Source organism: Sorex araneus, chromosome 5, assembly GCF_027595985.1.
Source record: "Sorex araneus isolate mSorAra2 chromosome 5, mSorAra2.pri, whole genome shotgun sequence".
Taxonomy (NCBI): Eukaryota; Metazoa; Chordata; class Mammalia; order Eulipotyphla; family Soricidae; genus Sorex; species Sorex araneus.
The window spans coordinates 6857878-6875719 of record NC_073306.1 but is presented as its reverse complement, the minus strand read 5'-3'; the positions used below and the strand labels follow the sequence as shown (position 1 = coordinate 6875719).

The 17842-nt window shown below is 36.0% G+C and overlaps 1 protein-coding gene across 13 annotated transcripts in view; it reads left to right on the top strand.

Moving 5' to 3' along the window:
• LRRC7 (leucine rich repeat containing 7) overlaps window positions 1-17842 on the top strand; it is a 625380-nt gene that overhangs the window by 73703 nt on the left and 533835 nt on the right. The gene's annotated exons all lie outside the window — the stretch shown is intronic.

Below are 17842 nucleotides of genomic sequence, written 5' to 3'. Positions count from 1 at the left end.
TTTATACTCTTTGTTTTATACTTTGTTTCTATTTTATATTTTATTTATTTCTTTTTTAATTTTATTGAATCACCATGAGATAGTTACAAGTTTTACAATGATCATATACCCATCCCTCCACTAGTGCACATTCCCCACCACCAATATCCCGGGTATACGCCCCCATTCCCACCCTCCCCCTGCCTCCATGGCAGACAATATTCCCCTACTCTCTCTCTTTACTTTTATACCCTTACCTCATTTTTTTTAAGGATTCAGATTAAGGATTGAGGTTCTTTTCCAGGGCACTCTTTTCCAGAGTTCTCCTCATTTTACAGAAACTCTGTCTTGTAGATTTAAGAATGATCTCTTACTTTTGAGATGATTCAGATGGTTTCGCGGTACAGGTGGTGTTTCTGTGCTTTTGATATCACTCCGGGCAGAGAATCATAATTGCTAACCTGTTCTATTCATCTTCCTTCTTTCCCTTCTGCACAAAACGCTAGGGGGTTTTGAGGATTGAAAAGTAGTCAGAAAAAAAAAAGAAAAAAGAAAAGTAGCCAGAAAGAGAGAGAAGACGCTGTTTTGTTATTAAAGTTTGGCTGGCAGAAGATAACCCTCAAATGAAAGTTATTAGATTACAGTTTAGTAGTTAGTTAGACTTCTGACACCACCTTCTCCACTTCCGCAATGCACTACACTCTGGCTGGCTGCTTGCTGGAGAATCAACCCGTCATGAGCCTCCTCAGGTTCACAATCTATTTTTGACTCTGTAGCTGGACAGTGTTCATCTTAATCTAAAATCACATCATGTCCAGCTCCCTCCGCAAGTCACTCCAGAGGCTCCATGTTGACCTGAGGTTAAGATCCAAAACCTTGATCGTGACTTACTTGATTGACCTCTGGTTTTGAATACAGCCTTTCCCCCGCTCTCTTTAGTATCTTCATTCTGTTTGCACAAGGCAGGCTGCATCTTGTTTAGAAAACTCCTATAAAATGAGTTCTTCCTACCTTACAGACTTTTCGCAGACGTTTTCCTCTGGCCAGGATTCCAGACATTTCTTGCTATAATTTTCTTTTGAACGTTAAGCCCTGTGAATGGCCAGTCATAGCTGTCCCCATGGGAACGGGGCTCCTCTCCAAGCCACACCCACAGGGTCTCTCTCCTCCCCTCCAGTACTTTCCACATTATTCCACTCTCCTGGATACTTTGATGGCCCCCACATTGCAGTTTGAGCTATGAGAGAAAATGAAGCAGTGTCCTACCCCCACCCGCCCCCCTTACTTTGTAGAGTATCTGTATGTAGCACTGTAGTCCTGTTGTTCATCCATTTGCTCGAGTGGGCACCAGTAACGCCTCCACTGTGAGAGTTGTTGTTACTGTTTTTATCATATTGAATACACCACATGTAGCTTGCTGGGCTCTCGGAGAGGGATAGAGGAATCGAACCCAGGTCGGCCACATGCAAGGCAAACGCCCTACCCGCTGTGCTACCGCTCCAGCCCAGGAACCTGCGCATTCGGTCAAAGAGGATGGAATATGTATATGGTCTATAAATATTTATTGAATTGATAACAAACTTAGTGCCATGTATAATTTTATAACATTCATTGCTAATTTTGTGTACTTTTGATTTCACATACCCAGTATATAAAATTCCACTTTATTGATTTTATTTTTTAATAAGCTGCTTTGCATTACTCTTACATCTTTGACTACTCTAAATTAATATCTAACTTTACATTTTGTTACTGCTTTGTTTTTAGGCCTTCCCCATGTGTTACTTGATAACTAATTGGTTTATTAAAGGAGCAATTCAACAAGTAAGTTAGTTGCCCCCTGAAAACTCCACCAAAGCAAAATTTCTTGATTGTCTTGATTGTCACTGGAGTATCAGTGATTAAAATAGTCAACATATAAGGAATTTACAAATAAGAATGTAAGAAAATTTATGGTTTTATCATTTATAAAAATTTTAACTTTCTGTTTTAATTTTATTTTTAGCTTGAATTCAGGTAAAAATTTTACCATAGACTAGTTGATTTTATTTTATATAAAAATTAATTTTTATTATAAAATAATTGATTGTTTTTCTTTTTTCCTTGCATGAATACTTTAAAATTGATGTAATGTACTCCCCAAATGAAGTATGTACAGTTTGTGATCTCAAACAGGTACTGGGAGTTTTTCATGAGATCATATCTTATAAGTATTCTTAAATTTTTCATTCTTAAGCATAAAATTTTCATAAGTTACTATATGCTTATGTAGATATGAAGTCAATAGAATCAATGGTAATATGGCTATTAAATTTTATTCCTTATTAATTTTTGCTTACTTGCAATAGGAAATTTTTCTTAAAATTATTTGTATCTCCTATTTCTATCCTCCATAAGTTTTCTTTCAGGGGAGATACCTAAGGGTTAGAGTGTGTGTTTTTCTTGCTGTAGTTCCGGTTAAATCCCCAGCACCTGAGGGCCCCCTGACTAACATTGAGAGCAACCCCAAAACCAAAACCAAACTTGCAAAGAAACAGTTTAATGTATTTCTGATCTTTTTCACAATATATATTAATACTCTTTAAGTTACATTAAAAAAATTGCGATTGTAGATTATACCATTTCTCAAAATTATGTCATCCAATCTGAAAATGTAATGTCATCTACATCAAGTATTTTATATTCAATTTAAAAAATGTTTTCATTGAAGTGACATCGATTTATAAGATTATATTAGCTTCGGGTATACGTCATAATCTTTTTACAACTCCATATGCTATATTATGATCTCTACTATAATATAGTATGTATAGATGAACTGTAAACTGAGTTTTGACCACCACTATATAATCGGCCTTATTTACCTATTCTGCCTGTTCTCTATTCCTATTAATAGTATTTTTATAGTTGTTTTTTAGAATTTGTGTTTGTTGGTATATTCCATAGAATACTCGAAAATTTTAATGTCTTATAATTTTAGTTTGGTTGGTTCATAAATAATTTACAGTCAGATGTTGTTTTGCAATCTATTTTCAGAGTGAGAGGAGGATTTAGGTTATTTATATTTATTGACATCACTGTATCACTGTCATCCCTTTGTTCATCAATTTACTCGAGCGGGCAACAGTAACATCTCTATTCTTCCCAGCCTTGAGATTTTAGCAGCCTCTCCTTACTCATCTTTCCCAGCGATTGGAAGCCCTTTCAGGGTCAGGGCAATGACCTATCATTACTGTTTTTAGCATATTGAATACACCCATGGGTATTGCCTTGCCAGGCTCTGCCCATGTGGGTGGGATACTCTTGGCAGCTTGCCGGGCTCTCCGAGGCACACACACACACACACACACACACACACACACACACACACACATTTGTTGCCTACTGTCTTAACTCCATCAAATATGGTGTGGTAATTATGGAAAATGGGTAGGAAAGATACTACATTATTTTTATTTATGCTTTGACTAACTACTTTTGGCATTGAGGTAGGATTTCATTCCCGGCCAGAGCAGCTAGCAGAGCAGTTAGGGCACTGTCAGGCTAGAGACCTGGATGCAAAGGTAGACTGATTAGAAACCCTGGGGTCACCCCAGCATCACAGCATCGTATTGTCCGAGTTGACCATCTCCAGTGGGAAAAATATGGTAGTATTGGGACCTTTGAGACCTTGTTGCCTTAAGCATTCACAAATATTATCATTATTATTATATTTGGGGGAGCCATACCCAACAGTGCTCAGGGCATCTTCTGGCTCTGTGCTTGGGAATCACTCTTGGCAGGACTTGGGTGAATATGGGGTGCCGAGTATGGAACCCGGGTTGGACACATAAAGCATTTGGAGTACTTAGCTACATTTTAATTGATACTCAATTTTAAATTTCAGAAGGCATTTATTTGCCCCTATCTCAAAGTTAGTTTTGTAAAGGCTGAGCATAACACATATTAAATACATATTTACATGATTTGGTCAAGGTGATTCCTAAATTGTAATATCCATTGACCAACTTTATTCAGCCATGGGTCTGCGATTCTCATGAGCACAACTGTCATAGCGAAGCTCTGTGGTGGCCAATCGAAGTCAAGAGGATGTAACAGAACAGCTGTGTCTAGAAAGAGGTTGCCACGTGGCCCAGACCTTAAATCTTTGACTTCCTTAATCTTACATGATTGTCTCCAGCTTGATGAGAGAAAAGACAATGTATTATTGAACACTGCAATAATCGGTGATGACTTGATTACACGCCAACAATGCACAGGGCTTCTTTCTCGACATTAACACCTATACCTGTTAACACTTGTCTTCTTGATGATAGCCATTCTAAGAGAGTATTTGCAATAACTCAGATGTGGATGTATCTATAAGCTGTTGATCCATGGATGAATGGGTAGTATTAATTTAGAAGTTGTCAAATATAGATAAATGGAGAGACACTTAAACACTGCCATTCGCAACAACATGGAATGGACCATCCATCATGTTAGAAAGAGAAAGACAAATAATTTCTGATTTTATGACTTTAAGTAGCTTTTAAAAGCCAAACACATAGAAACAGATAGTCCAATAGTGTTCCCAGGTACTGGCAGAGAGATTGAAAATATAATGGCCAAATGGTGGAAACTTGCTATTATCAAGTTAATTAAGTTCTTTAGCTCAAACACACAACAGATTGGTTGCAAAGATACTGTATTAGACATTTTAAGTTTGCTAAAATTAGAGCTGATTTGTTTGCTTATTCAAAAAATAACTGCTAATTATGAATGATATAGATACTAATTATATGGTGTTAATCATCTTGAAATACATAAATACATCAATCAGCACATTACTTACCTGAAACTCACTTAGTTCTGTATTCATTTTTCTCAATAAAAATCCACTGTCTCCATTTACAGCATGAAACAATCCAATAAATGGCATTCATATAATGAAAATAAGCACAATGCATATCAGTTTTTTAAAGGGAATAAATCATGCAGAAAATAGAAAATAAATTAAAATAAGATTATTTAATATGTGGGATTAATGATTTAAAGTTTGAGGTAGAATATTCACTGTATCACTGTCATCCCTTTGATCATCTATTTGCTCGAGTGGGTGCCAGTAACATCCCCATTCGTCCTAGCCCTGAGATTTTAGCAGCCTCTCTTTACTCATTCTTCCCAGCGGTGCCGCATTGGAGGCTCTTTCAGAGTAAGGAGAATGAGACCTCTCATTGTTACAGTATTTGGCATATCGAATATACCATGGAGAGTTTGCCAGGCTCTGCTGTGCGGGCAGAATGCTCTCAGTACCTAGTTCTCTCTGGGACGGAGAACTAGGCTATAAGAGGTCAAGGCTGCGTGAATTTCCAGGAGCATCCTTTTATAGTCTCTGGATATTGGCCATTGATGGGATTACACAGTATCAGGGGCAGTTTGTGGGTGTGGCTGCCAAGCTACTGGAAAATGGGGGGTCTGGGTGGAAGAGGCCCAGTTCTGATCAGAGCAAGCTTGGAGATCTCAGCCCTGGGTCCTGCACACCTGGATTCCTCTGCTGGTACCTTTATGTGTGAGGCTCATCCGAATGTGTGGTAGAATATTAACATAGAAAATATAAACTTTGTTTAAGATATAGACATTGAATGAATAAATAAAGGTTGAACCTACTTCCTGGTTGGGAAGAAGCCACTAGCCAGCAATTCAGCTCTTCCCAGCACAGCAATAGTTATATATCTCAAAGGGAGAACAGCTAAACTCATGTTTTCAGTAATATATCCAAGTAGTTGATTTTGTTCAATAATGTTATATTCTAAATCTACCAGATTTGTTTTTTTGTTCCTAGCCTATATTAAGTTTTCCATAAAACAGTTTGCATTCTTCTGAGAGAGGCAAAAATAGAGCATGATATATAGCTAAATTTTAAAATATCCTCTCAACTAATAAATAAATAAAACAAAAACAGTACAGCTTTAAACATTTACACACACACAGAGAGCATCCAGGATGAGAATGTCTGGGATTAAATCAAGACCTTTTATAATCATTTCTTTTCTTATTGTGGATTGTTTAGAATCTCCAGTGCAATTATGAAAAGTAAATGTTAACAATAGACATATTGATTTTGTTTCTGGGCAAAAAATATGTTTTTGCTATTCACCATTTACTCATTACTTTGCTGAAGATAGATAGTAAATGCCTTTGTTAGGTTTTGGTATTCCTAGTTTGTGGACATATAAAAAAACTCAGAGTTAAAATTTATTTAAATGTTTGCACCTATTGAAGTAGATACACAGTTTTTCTCCTTAAATATGTTTATTAGAAGGTATTACAATAATATAATGTCTAAAGGTAAACTAACCATGCATTCTTAAAATAAATTTATATTGATCATAAAATATAAATATTTATATCTTACTGAATATAGTGTGCTGATATTTTATTCATGACTTTTAAGCAATGTTTATGAATGAAATTAGACTCTAATTTTCTTTTCACATTGCCCTTGTCTTGCTCTTGATATAAAGTTTCCAGTGACTTCATATTAGTTGAGGAACATTTTCTATTTGTCTCTTTTTTTTTCTTATTTTATTTTATTTTTATTTTATTGAATCACCATGAAATAGTTACAAGATTTCATGTTTGGGTTACAAGCTCATAATGATCAAACACCCATCCCTCCACCAGTGCACATTCCCCACCATCAATATTCTGGGTATACCCCCCCTTTCCCGACGTGAATCTTTGTCTCTTCTTTTTCCTTCATCTTTCCTTTTCCTCTTCTTCCTTTTCCTTCTCTTTCTCTCCCTCTCTCTCTCTGTGTTAGGTGGATTATGTACACTTAGTGGTAGGGGTCAGGGGATAAGAGGCAGCAGATTGTGCTGCTATTTGTCTGCCTCTAAGAGTTGAATGTAAATTTTGTTTATTTTTGATATTCAGAAGGACCTTAAGAATTAAGTGATCAGAACCATTTGTGCACTTCTCAGGCCTAAGGGTGCTCAGCAGCCCCCCAAGCTATATCATGAAGATGTGCTGGTCAGGGTGGAGGAGGTTGGAGCAGTTCTGTGGCAGGGATGGAACTCAGAACCTTGAACATACCCTACCTGCACTCCATCACTCGAACCATCTCCCCATCTCCCCTGAGTATAGATTCAAATCTCTTTGATAAACACAGATTTTGTAATTTTTCCTTGAGTCTAGTTTTCATAGAAGTGTCATTTCTTTTAAAATGTGAAATAACATTTTTCATAACTGCTGGGGTTATTCAGCACAACTAATTTTGTATTATTAGTTTTTTTGTAATACAGCAGAAAAAGAGGGGCTCAGGATTGGTAGTTTGAAGATCTGATTTCTTATCCTATCTTTGCCAGTAAATATACATAGTGACTTAGGAGTTTTGGTCTCACGTATTTTATGTTCTTACCTAAAGTTTTGGACAATGGGATCATTATTTGGGGGATTATATATGAGATATTTTACCTAAATTCTCAAGAGCTCCTTCTCTTTGTCCTTCCTCTTATGACTCTTAAGAGATGTCTGCCCTATTAATTATTTTAATAATTTTATCTTATAAACCCAGTGAAATAGTGAAACTATTTCTGAAAAGTTAAACTGAGTTTTGTTAAAGAATCAAAGCTCTCACCCCATCCCTCCCCCACCCCACCTCTGTGGCAGGGCATTCCCTTTTTTTGTTCTTTCTCTCCTTTTGGGTGTTGTGGTTTGCAATAGAGGCACTGCGTGGCCATCGTGTTTGGTCTATATTCTATTTTCAGTGCTCATTTCCCATTCCGTGTGGGTCCTCGAACCACACTTTACCTGGTGTTCCCTTCTCTATGCGAGCTGCCCCTTCCTCCAGCGTGTGAGGCCAGCTTCCAAGCCTTGGAGCCAACCTCCGGGTACTTATCTCTACTATTCTTGGGTGTTAGTCTCCTACTCTGTTATTTTATATTCCACAGATGAGTGCAATCTTTCTATGTCTGTCTCTCTCTTTCTGACTCATTTAGCTGGATATAGAAAAATTTTGTTCACAGAATTGTCCTTCAGAACAAACCATTTCTTAAAACTTTTAGCAATCTTGTTTTGGTTCTTCTCCATATTAACAGGGTCAGGGCGTATGCCTGTATTACCATTGCTTTCCTTAGAATTTAATTCTGTTTCATTATATAACTTGGTGTCAAGAAAATATATTTGCTTCAGTTTTTAGACACACTCATAGACTCATGTCTTCATGTCTACTACTGAACTGTAAGATATACTAGTGCTGTCTACAAATGATCCATCTAGACCTGAACTTTTATTTGTCATGATCTGGTAGGAAGGAGTTGCTAATGGTTGTCATTCACTTTTTGCTGATGACACATCTTTTTCTTTGTTAATGGTACCAGATAATGTCTGTTTATCTCTTAAGGAAAATTTTTTCCCCTAAGTCTTTTTTCATATGCTTTTCTAGAAGATAAATCTCATGGAAAACTATCACGTAAGTAAATATTGAAATCTTCTACTTATGTGTAACTATCACTGTCACTGTCATCCCATTGCTCATTGATTTGCTCAAGTGGGCACCAGTAATGTCTCCATTGTGAGACTTGTTGTTACTGTTTTTGGCATATTGAATACGACACCGGTAGCTTGCAAGACTCTAGGAATGTGATTCGTAAGTCATTAGAAATGTAGCTCAGTGGTAGACATCATGTTTTACACGTATGAGACTGTTGGGTTCACTTCCCTGAAAATCTCCATTTCCAAAAAAAAAAAAAAGCTAATAATAATCCAAATTTCATGGTATAAAAAACCTGTTAAGGAAATGCCTTGAATTTTAAATTTATGTGATAATTAACCTTATGTCTATTCCTAATAAATACAAATAGTGTAACTAAAACTCAATCATTAAACAAAATAGTATTTTACAATCACTGTCCATGTAGAATACAAATATGTTCCTGATAAATAGCTAATTCTTAGCTTAACACAGGAAGGATAAATTTCTCTTTTGATATATCACTTACAAATATAAATTGAATCAGTATAATTTTGTTAATTAAAAATGAGAGAATGAAGCACTAAATTATTTCTGTTTTCATTTCATTTGTAATATGAAATATAAAACATAATTTAAGTTTAAATTAAATCTTGATGGCTTTATTATTCTGAGTTGGGAGTTAAATTTTAGAAAGACAATAACAGCTTGTAGCGGAACAAAATACTAAAAAGTCATCACATCTACAAAGTTATTATAAACAACAGAATAGTTAGGAAGAAAAATGACATTAAAAACATTTTTTTTCAGAAAAAGGGATTTTGTTAAAATTTTTCAGGAATCATAAATTTTTGAAGTGATGGAAATCTTTAGTGTAAATAACTGTATTAGTACAAGCAGGATTATTTTCATGCACTTAAATTAGGCAGTATTGTAGATGTTTTCCAAAAATAATTCAAACTTCAAATGTATTCCTTTGAATCTTTCATGAAATAATTCACAATTAATAACTTTTAAGTCTTTTGCACAAACACCATAAAAGTTTTTACAGACTCTTTATATTTTTCTTCCTATTCACATTCTAAATAAATGTAGGCAACCTCAAATTTCCTGAGGTCTTTTGTACACATAACATTGCTTTAAATTTGTCTTTGTCTTTTTAGTAACTTTTTATCACTATCTCCATCGTGTTTAGGAATCTATGCAAAATGTGTTTATTTTGACATACCCAAGTATAAACATGGAGATATACTGTCAAGTAAAAATCTGCCAAATTCAATTAAGAGAGAAAAATAAAATGGCCACATTAAAATTGTACATATTTTTAAATATACATATATATTTTTAAACTGTATGTATTTTTTAATTTTATATTGATAACTTTACAATTTCCTTTAGAGACAAATTAAGTATCTCTCAAAAAAAATTATGTACTCTTAGAAGGACCACACCCAGTAGTGCTCAGAGACTTCCAGAATGAAGTATGTGATGGCAGCTAAAAGAATTGAACCCAGAAGCTACCAGATGCCAGTCCTGTACTCAGGAGCTTGGGCTGTCTCCGTGGCCCTTCTATTTAATGTTTACCTCTTTGTATTATGATTAGCATCATCTCAATTTTTATTGTGACCTTTAATCAAAAACAATCAGCTTTCGCTCTGCTGAGCAAAAGAAACAAATTAGAAAATTAAATATTTTCTAGAATCCTAAATGGGGAAGTGATTGGCATGCCTACAATCATGAAAGGTGTTTGGTTAGACCATCAATTTAGCTATTCAACATATGAAATTTTCAATAAATTTAAAAGTGCTCCTTGTGTGCTTGGTTCTTTTCCTTAGAAATTGTTCGACTTGGGGCTGAAGCCATAGCACAGCGGGTAGGGCGTTTGCCTTGCATGCGGCAGACATGGGCTCGATTCCCAGCATCCCATATGGTCCCCTGAGCACCGCCAGGGGTAATTCCTGAGTGCAGAGCCAGGAGTAATCCCTGTGCATTTCCAGGTGTGACCCAAAAAGAAAAAAACAAAAAAGAAAGAAATTGTTCAACTTGTCTAAGATCATAATGAGTAGCTCATCTGAAAAAGAATCAAAAGTTTTCCACTTAAGAACCAGAGCCATAGTACAGGGTGTTTGCATTGCAAAGGGCTAACCGGAGTTCAATCCCTGACTTCTCATATGGTCTCCCAAGCAATGCTAGGAGTAATTTCTGAACATAACTCCTGAGCATCGCCAGGTGTGATCCCAAAAAGATCCAAAAAACCAAAATTAAAAAAAAAAAGTTTCCATTTACTAAAATCTGGAAATTACATTTTTAAGTCTTTTATTAGGACTTCATGACAAAGAGTTACAAATATTTTTGTAACTGTAGTAAGCTTTATGAAAGGGTTTAAGTGATAATACAGAGGTAGGACATTTGTCTCGCACAAGACCAACTTGGGTTCGATCCCCAGAATTCCACAGGGTCCCTTGAGCACCCCAGAAGTGATCCCTAAGCACAGAGGCAGGAATAAGCCCTGAGAATCACCATGGTGGCCCCCAAACAAAACTAACCAGAAGAACTTTATGGAAAAATCAATTGTTTTTAAGATCTACTAGTAGTATAAGAATTCTGTAATTAAGAACTCTGAATTATTAAATTTCGAACCTCAAATTTACTGTTTGTCAAAACATTATGCTAATGCTACTTAAGAGTGGTGTTCACTCAGATCAGAGAGATATCAGTGTGGCTGAATTTAAATTGCATCTCTTGTTTTGTTCAAAATATCTGCAATATTGCTTGAAATTACCCTAATATAAAGTAATGATTGGCTAATCTCTAAAGGTTACCGTCAATAAAATAATGAAGAAGAGGAAATAGGAAAGATACATCTAGAAAGGAAAATTAGAGAAATGACAAGAAATTACCAGGAAACAAAAGAAGAGAATCTGTTGCATTTAGTACAGGGACTTAAGTTTGAGAGAAAGGAACAAAAATTCTATTCATTAAAACTTTCTCCTCCACTCTTGCTTTTATTTCTAACTCACCACCCCGCAAGGTGTTTCTGAAGTATACACAATTGTTAATATTAAGATTTTCTCAAAGTAATTATGGAAACTTCAGATCCCCCATATTGTAGCATGCAAGTTAGAAAGATATGCATATGTGCTTAAAACTTGAAAAGAAATCATGCATTTAAGAGAATGACCTAATAGACAGAAAGCAAAATAAGAAGTTCAATGGTCAGTAAATATAGTGCTTATAAAAACATATGTCTATGGAATCTAGCCAAATACCGGCCCATGCCAAATTATGATCCAATATAATCTTTAGCCCCAGTCAAATAAAACCAAATGAAGCAGCTCTCAAGAAAGCATCAACAATTTTAATGAATATTTACATAAGTTTTGAAAAGACAAAAAGTTATTCCATCATAGGCTGGTTTGAAATTGGTCTGTTTATAAGCTCTAGAATATATTTATCAAGCCTGAAACTATTTTTACCCATAGACTTTTTTTTAATAGACTCATCATGGAAAGTGGCAGATACAAGTGAGGAGCACAATGGTTGTATTATTATATTTCTACCAGAAGTAACAATTTTGAAGTATGATTTGATAATTAAAGGGTATCAAAGCCAAAAGAAATTTATTATGCAGAAAAGTAATCAGGAATCAAATTCATGAAGAACTGATTTCATTCTTGCATTTGAGGCCACCCCTGAGTGGGAGATCCAGCAAATACAAGGCAGGTTTTTTTTTTTCCTTGTTAAAATTTGAAGTCACAGCCGAAAGGTTATATTGACTGGACCACAGTCCAGAAATTCTATACTTTCTGCTTCCCAAAGGAGTACCCAAAAGTCTTGTACTCGGTAAAGTATGCATGCTCAATCTATGTAGAAAGAGAGAAAACATCTTGGGAGAATATTAGCAAGTTAGCACAAAGAGATGACCCAGGGAAAAGATGCATAGGATATTGGGACCTGAGATGGGTGAATTTAAGGTGATCTTGCATGGTGAAAAAATGGTTGCCATTTGTCAATTTGTAATGTATTAGCTTTTAATTGCTGGGCACAGCCAGTCAAGCATGCCTAATTGGTCTGGGTGAATAAGCCATTATAGTCTTCATATATAAATTATTTTAGTTTGCTTTGTAAGTAAACTGTTTGCTTTTTAATTAGCTCACAGTCTCATCTTCCTGGCAAGCTATTTCCCGTAACAAATTATTGTTGTTACAAGAACAGGAAGGTATGTTTGCACCCTGGATTGTTAAAAACAGAGATAGAAAATTGTTTGTTCCTATTCTTAGTATTAGTATCAGCATATCTACAGTAGAAGACAAATCTATTCAAGTCAATATAATGTAACTTTAACTCTCAATGACTTAGAATTGTCATTTCTTCCGTTAGCAAGGAAAATTATTCATTTTCACGGCCACATGAATTAGATACTTTTGAAAATAAAACCACACATTAAGTTCATCGTACTGTGAAGTGTTATTTTTAAGTGTCCTTTCATTATTTAAAATGCAGATTTTAAGTGGCCAGTCTCAGTGTATGAACAAAGAATCTGATAAACTAGAGAAGAAAATTAGGGTTTCTTCTGTTCACAGCTGTGTCAGTAACTCACCATGCAATTTCAAGTACTTACTGGTTCAGTGACCTTCCTGTGTGGGTGTACTATGCCACCATTTACCCTATGTTTGTCCTGTGCTTTTCTATCTTTCCAGAATCAAGAGAATCTGAGCTTTAAGCTGAATTTTCTGTTCTACTCCACTGATCTGAAAGTCTACTTAATCCAGTCTTTCTTATTCCAATTCCATATCATTTTGATTACTGTAGCTTTATCATATGATTTAGAATTATGGAGTCTGGGGGCCAGAGAGATAATACAGAGATTAAGGCACTTGCCTTGCAAGTAGCTGGCCTGGGTTCCATCCCCAGCACCCCGTATGGTCCCTGAGTCTGCTGGAAGTGTCCTCTGAGTTTGCAAAGCCAGGAATAAGCCCTAAGCACAGCTGGATAGGGCACCGATTACAACATACAGATGAAATGTGATATCTTCCATCTGTTTGTATTCTTAAAATTGCTTTGCCTGTTTAGGAAATTTTAAAAGTTCGTACAAGTTTTACTAGCATTTGTTCTAAATTGTTTTAGAATAACATCCATAGTTTGATGGAGACTGAATTGAATTTGTAAAATACTTGTGGTAAGATGTTCCTTTAGACAATGTTGATACTTCAGTATATGAATATTAGTATTTTTCCAATTCATGAACATGAATATTTTTTCTTTTTTTTTGATGCAGTCTTCTATTTGTTGGAAAGTGACTTATAGGGTTTTGGGGGGGATTTTGTGGTTGCTTTAGTTTATTTTGGTGGCCACAGTTGGTGGTGCTGAGGGTTTATTGTGCATTCGGGGATCACTCCATGTCAAATTTCAGGGACCATATGCAGTGCCAGGAATTGAACCCAGGTGGGCCACACGCACAAGGAGTCTGACCACAACCTACCCTCTGCACTATCTCTATGGAGTGTGACTAATAGTTTATTTTATGTAAGTCTTTTGCCTCCTTTGTTAAGGTAGTTGATGTTTTAGAACTCTATTCTAAATAATGAAATTTTTCTTCTAGCTTCTTTTGCATACAGAAATACAGCAGTTAGTGTGTATTGATTTTATGACCTACACTTTGCTCCATTGGTTTATTGTTTCTAAGAATTATTATTTTCTTTTATTTAGTCTTAAGGATTTTCTGTTTATATGGTTATATCATCTTCAGATAATTACAGTTTCACTTCTTTTCCAGTTTGGATCTCTTTGACTTCTTTTGTTGCCTAAGTGCTGTGCCAAAGCCTTCCAAACTTAAATTTAATACAGGTGAAGAAAATTTTTGTTGTTGTTGTTTTGCTTTTTAGATCACATCTGGCATTGCTCAGGGATTGCTGCTGGCTCAGCACTCAGACATTACTCCTGGCCATGCTCAGGGCACCATATGAGATGCTGGCAATCAAACCCTGGTCAGTCACATGCAAGACAAACGCCCTGCCCACTGTACTATCGCTCTGGCCCAAGGAAGACTCTCAATTTTGAGTGTAACATTGGATATGGATTTGTTGTAAATGGCCGTTACAATTTTAAGTTGTGGTTCTTCTATTTATATTCCAGTTGGAATTTCTATCATGAATCCATGTTGTATCTTGTCAAAATCTCACTCTGAATCTACTGACATGAGTATTTGATTTTTATCATCATTCTGTTGATTTGTGGTGTACTTTGTTAATTGTGTACATTGAGTCATATTAGAATCCCTGTGATACATCCCACTTGATTATGATTCTGACCCTTTCGAAGTATTGTTGAAATAGGTTTGCCACAATTTTGTTGACCATCTTTGCTTTGAAATTCATTATGGATGCCAGCCTAAATTTTTATTTCTTCCTAAGAAGACTGCTTTTAGTAATAAGATAGTGACTTCACAGAACTCATTGGAAGGATTCTCATTTCCTCTATATATTTTTTCAAAAATCTTGAAAAGTACCAGCAATGAATCTTTGCAGTTTTGACCAAACTCTTTGGTCCATTTGGGCATGGGCTTTGTTGTTTTGGGTCTGGGGGCACACCTTATCCTCTGCTGTGGGACCATGTGTGCTACTGGGATTCAAACCACAGTCCATGTACCTACACTGTAGCACTGTAGCTCTGTCGTTTCGTTGTTCATCGATTTGCTCGAGCGGGCACCAGTAACGTCTCCATTGTGAGACTTGGCGTTACTGTTTTTGGTATATTGAATATGCCATGGGTAGCTTGCCAGGCTCCGCCATGAGACTGGGATACTCTCAGTAGCATGCCAGGCTCTCCGAAAGGGACGGAGGAATTCAACCCATGTCGGCCATGTGCAAGGCAAATGCTCTACCTGCTGTGCTACCGCTCCACTCCTGCTCCTACACATGCCAGGTAAATACCTTAACTTTGGTAGTATTTCTCTGGCTCCTGGGCTTCTGTGCTTGGAAAGACTTTAACTACAGTATTGTCTTATTGTTGCATGTGGCCGACCCAGGTTCGATTCCTCCATCCCTCTCGGAGACCCTGGCAAGCTACCGAGTGTATCTTGTCGGCATGGCAGAGTCTGGCAAGCTCCCCATGGCATATCTGATATGCCAAAAACAGTAACAACAAGTCTCACACTGAAGACGTTACTGGTGCCCGCTCGAGCAAATCGATGAGCAACATGATGACAGTGACAGTGATACAGTGATTGTCTTGTCTTACCCATGAGTGATTTGTTCCTGTGTTCTAATTTCTCCTAATTCGCTTTTTTCTAGTTTATGATATCAATATTACTTTTTCTTAAATGTCTATTGGCCATATGACTATCTTCTTTGGGGAAGTATCTGTGCATTTCCTCTCCCCATATTCTATAGGGTTTTGGATTTATTGTTGTTGAACTATGTGAGTACTATACATGTATATGTGTGTGCGTGTGCATGTGTGTGTGTGTGTGGTGTCTTGTATATTAACCTCTTATCTGATGTACTGAATTCAAATTTTCCCATTCATTTGGGTGTATCTTAGTTTTATCCTGTGTTTCTTTTGCTAGCAGAAACTTTAATTTGATGTGTTCCCATTTGTTTATTTTTTAATCCAATACCTTTGACATTCTCTGAGGCATTTTAGCACAAAAACTGAACCAACCATATAAAACAAATTCACACACTATGATCAATCATTCTAAGGATGCAAGGATGGTCCAACATATGCTAATCAACTAACATCAAACATCAATAAAAGGAGATATAAAAATCATATGATCATATCAATTGAGGCAGAGAAAGTTTTCAACAAGATCCAACATTCATTCATGATTTTTTAAAAAAATAAATGAACAAAATGGTTGGAAGGAGCCATCCTTAAAGGGAGTAATGGATACCTATGACAAAGCCATAGCCAGTATCATTCTCAATTGTGTAAAATTACAAGTCTTCCCTCTGAGACAGGCACAAGGCACTGATACCCACTGTCTCCACTTTTATTCAACATAACATTAGAAGTCCTAGCTACAAAATGAGGCAATTTAAAAAAAATATTTTTTAATTTAAAAGTAATTTAAATTAAATTATTTTATTTACAGCACTATTAATATTACAGTTTCTGAAATATTAACCCACCATCAGAATATCACCGTAGTTTCCCCCTGTCAGATCTCATGCCCACCCCCCCAACTTAAAAAATAAAATGGTAAATATTCTTTTTAAGGGACCCTATTTTTCACATTGATTCATTACCTGCTCTAAAAATAGTCACTAACATATCACTGTTAGTGGCATATTAGACATAATTTGAAACATATCTTTCTAAATTATGTATAGTAATAGTACATATTATTAAATATGTTAGCGATTTTAAGTCTCATTTTCACCATTATTAAGTAGCTGATAATTAGAGGTTTCTGAGTTTTCATTTCCATGAGGGAATAAATAAGTTGCTGCCAGTCAGATGACAGGAAATATGTATTCCAGTGAAAGTGCAGTTTTTCCCTATCTCAAAGTATAAACATTCTTTGCATTTTCATGTCATTTTCTCACACCTTTCCAAGACATGCATACTAAATTTGCTTTTAATTCTTGCTACTAAACTCATAAGTCAGTGGGCTTCAATATCAGTTTGGAAAATTAGAGGGTGTTTATTTTGCACTAATTGCTCTCCTTACTCTCCCTTTTCTGACCCTCTACAGCCTTGTGGCATACTCCATAATATTTGACCAGTTTCTGTTTAAAATTAAAATCTGATTTGAAATTTTAATCATAGGGCAATGTCCTTCTCTCTTTTCTCCGAGTGTAGGAAGCTTGAAGAATCTGCTCTTCTATCCTCCGTTTTCCCTTCACCCTTCTCATTCTTCTCTTCTTTCCCCTCTTTCTTCCTCATGTTTCCCTCCTTCCTCTTAAATGCTGGATCATGGAAGAAACAGATGTAAAAAGGGAGTGAGAGTTTCTAACTTATTTGGCTCCTTTCAAAGATCTGATAGTTTCTGTCATTTTTTTTCCATCAATGCCAGGTGGGTGGTAAGATTTTATTTACTAACTTTTCTTTAAGACCAAGGTATCATTTCCTCAAGGACCCTGGAGTGGGACCCACCTTTATTTTTTAATAGGAAAAATCCTCCCCTAGTTCATTCTCTTCAAACTTCTTTGGATCTCTTTCTCCCTGAAAGTACAGCCCTCAAATCTTAGCCATCCTTGACCTGTTTCCTAATGAATATTATTTTTTTCTTTACCTTGATGAATGAGTAGAAATGCTTGATCTTTCCTAGCCCTTGTAGTAGATCTATCTAAACTGCCCAGACCTTTCTCTCTCTCTCTGTTCTATCATTATTCTCAAAGTCTTTACTCTCTTTACTTAACACTCCAAAGGAATAACATCATTGATTTAGAGTAGCCACCC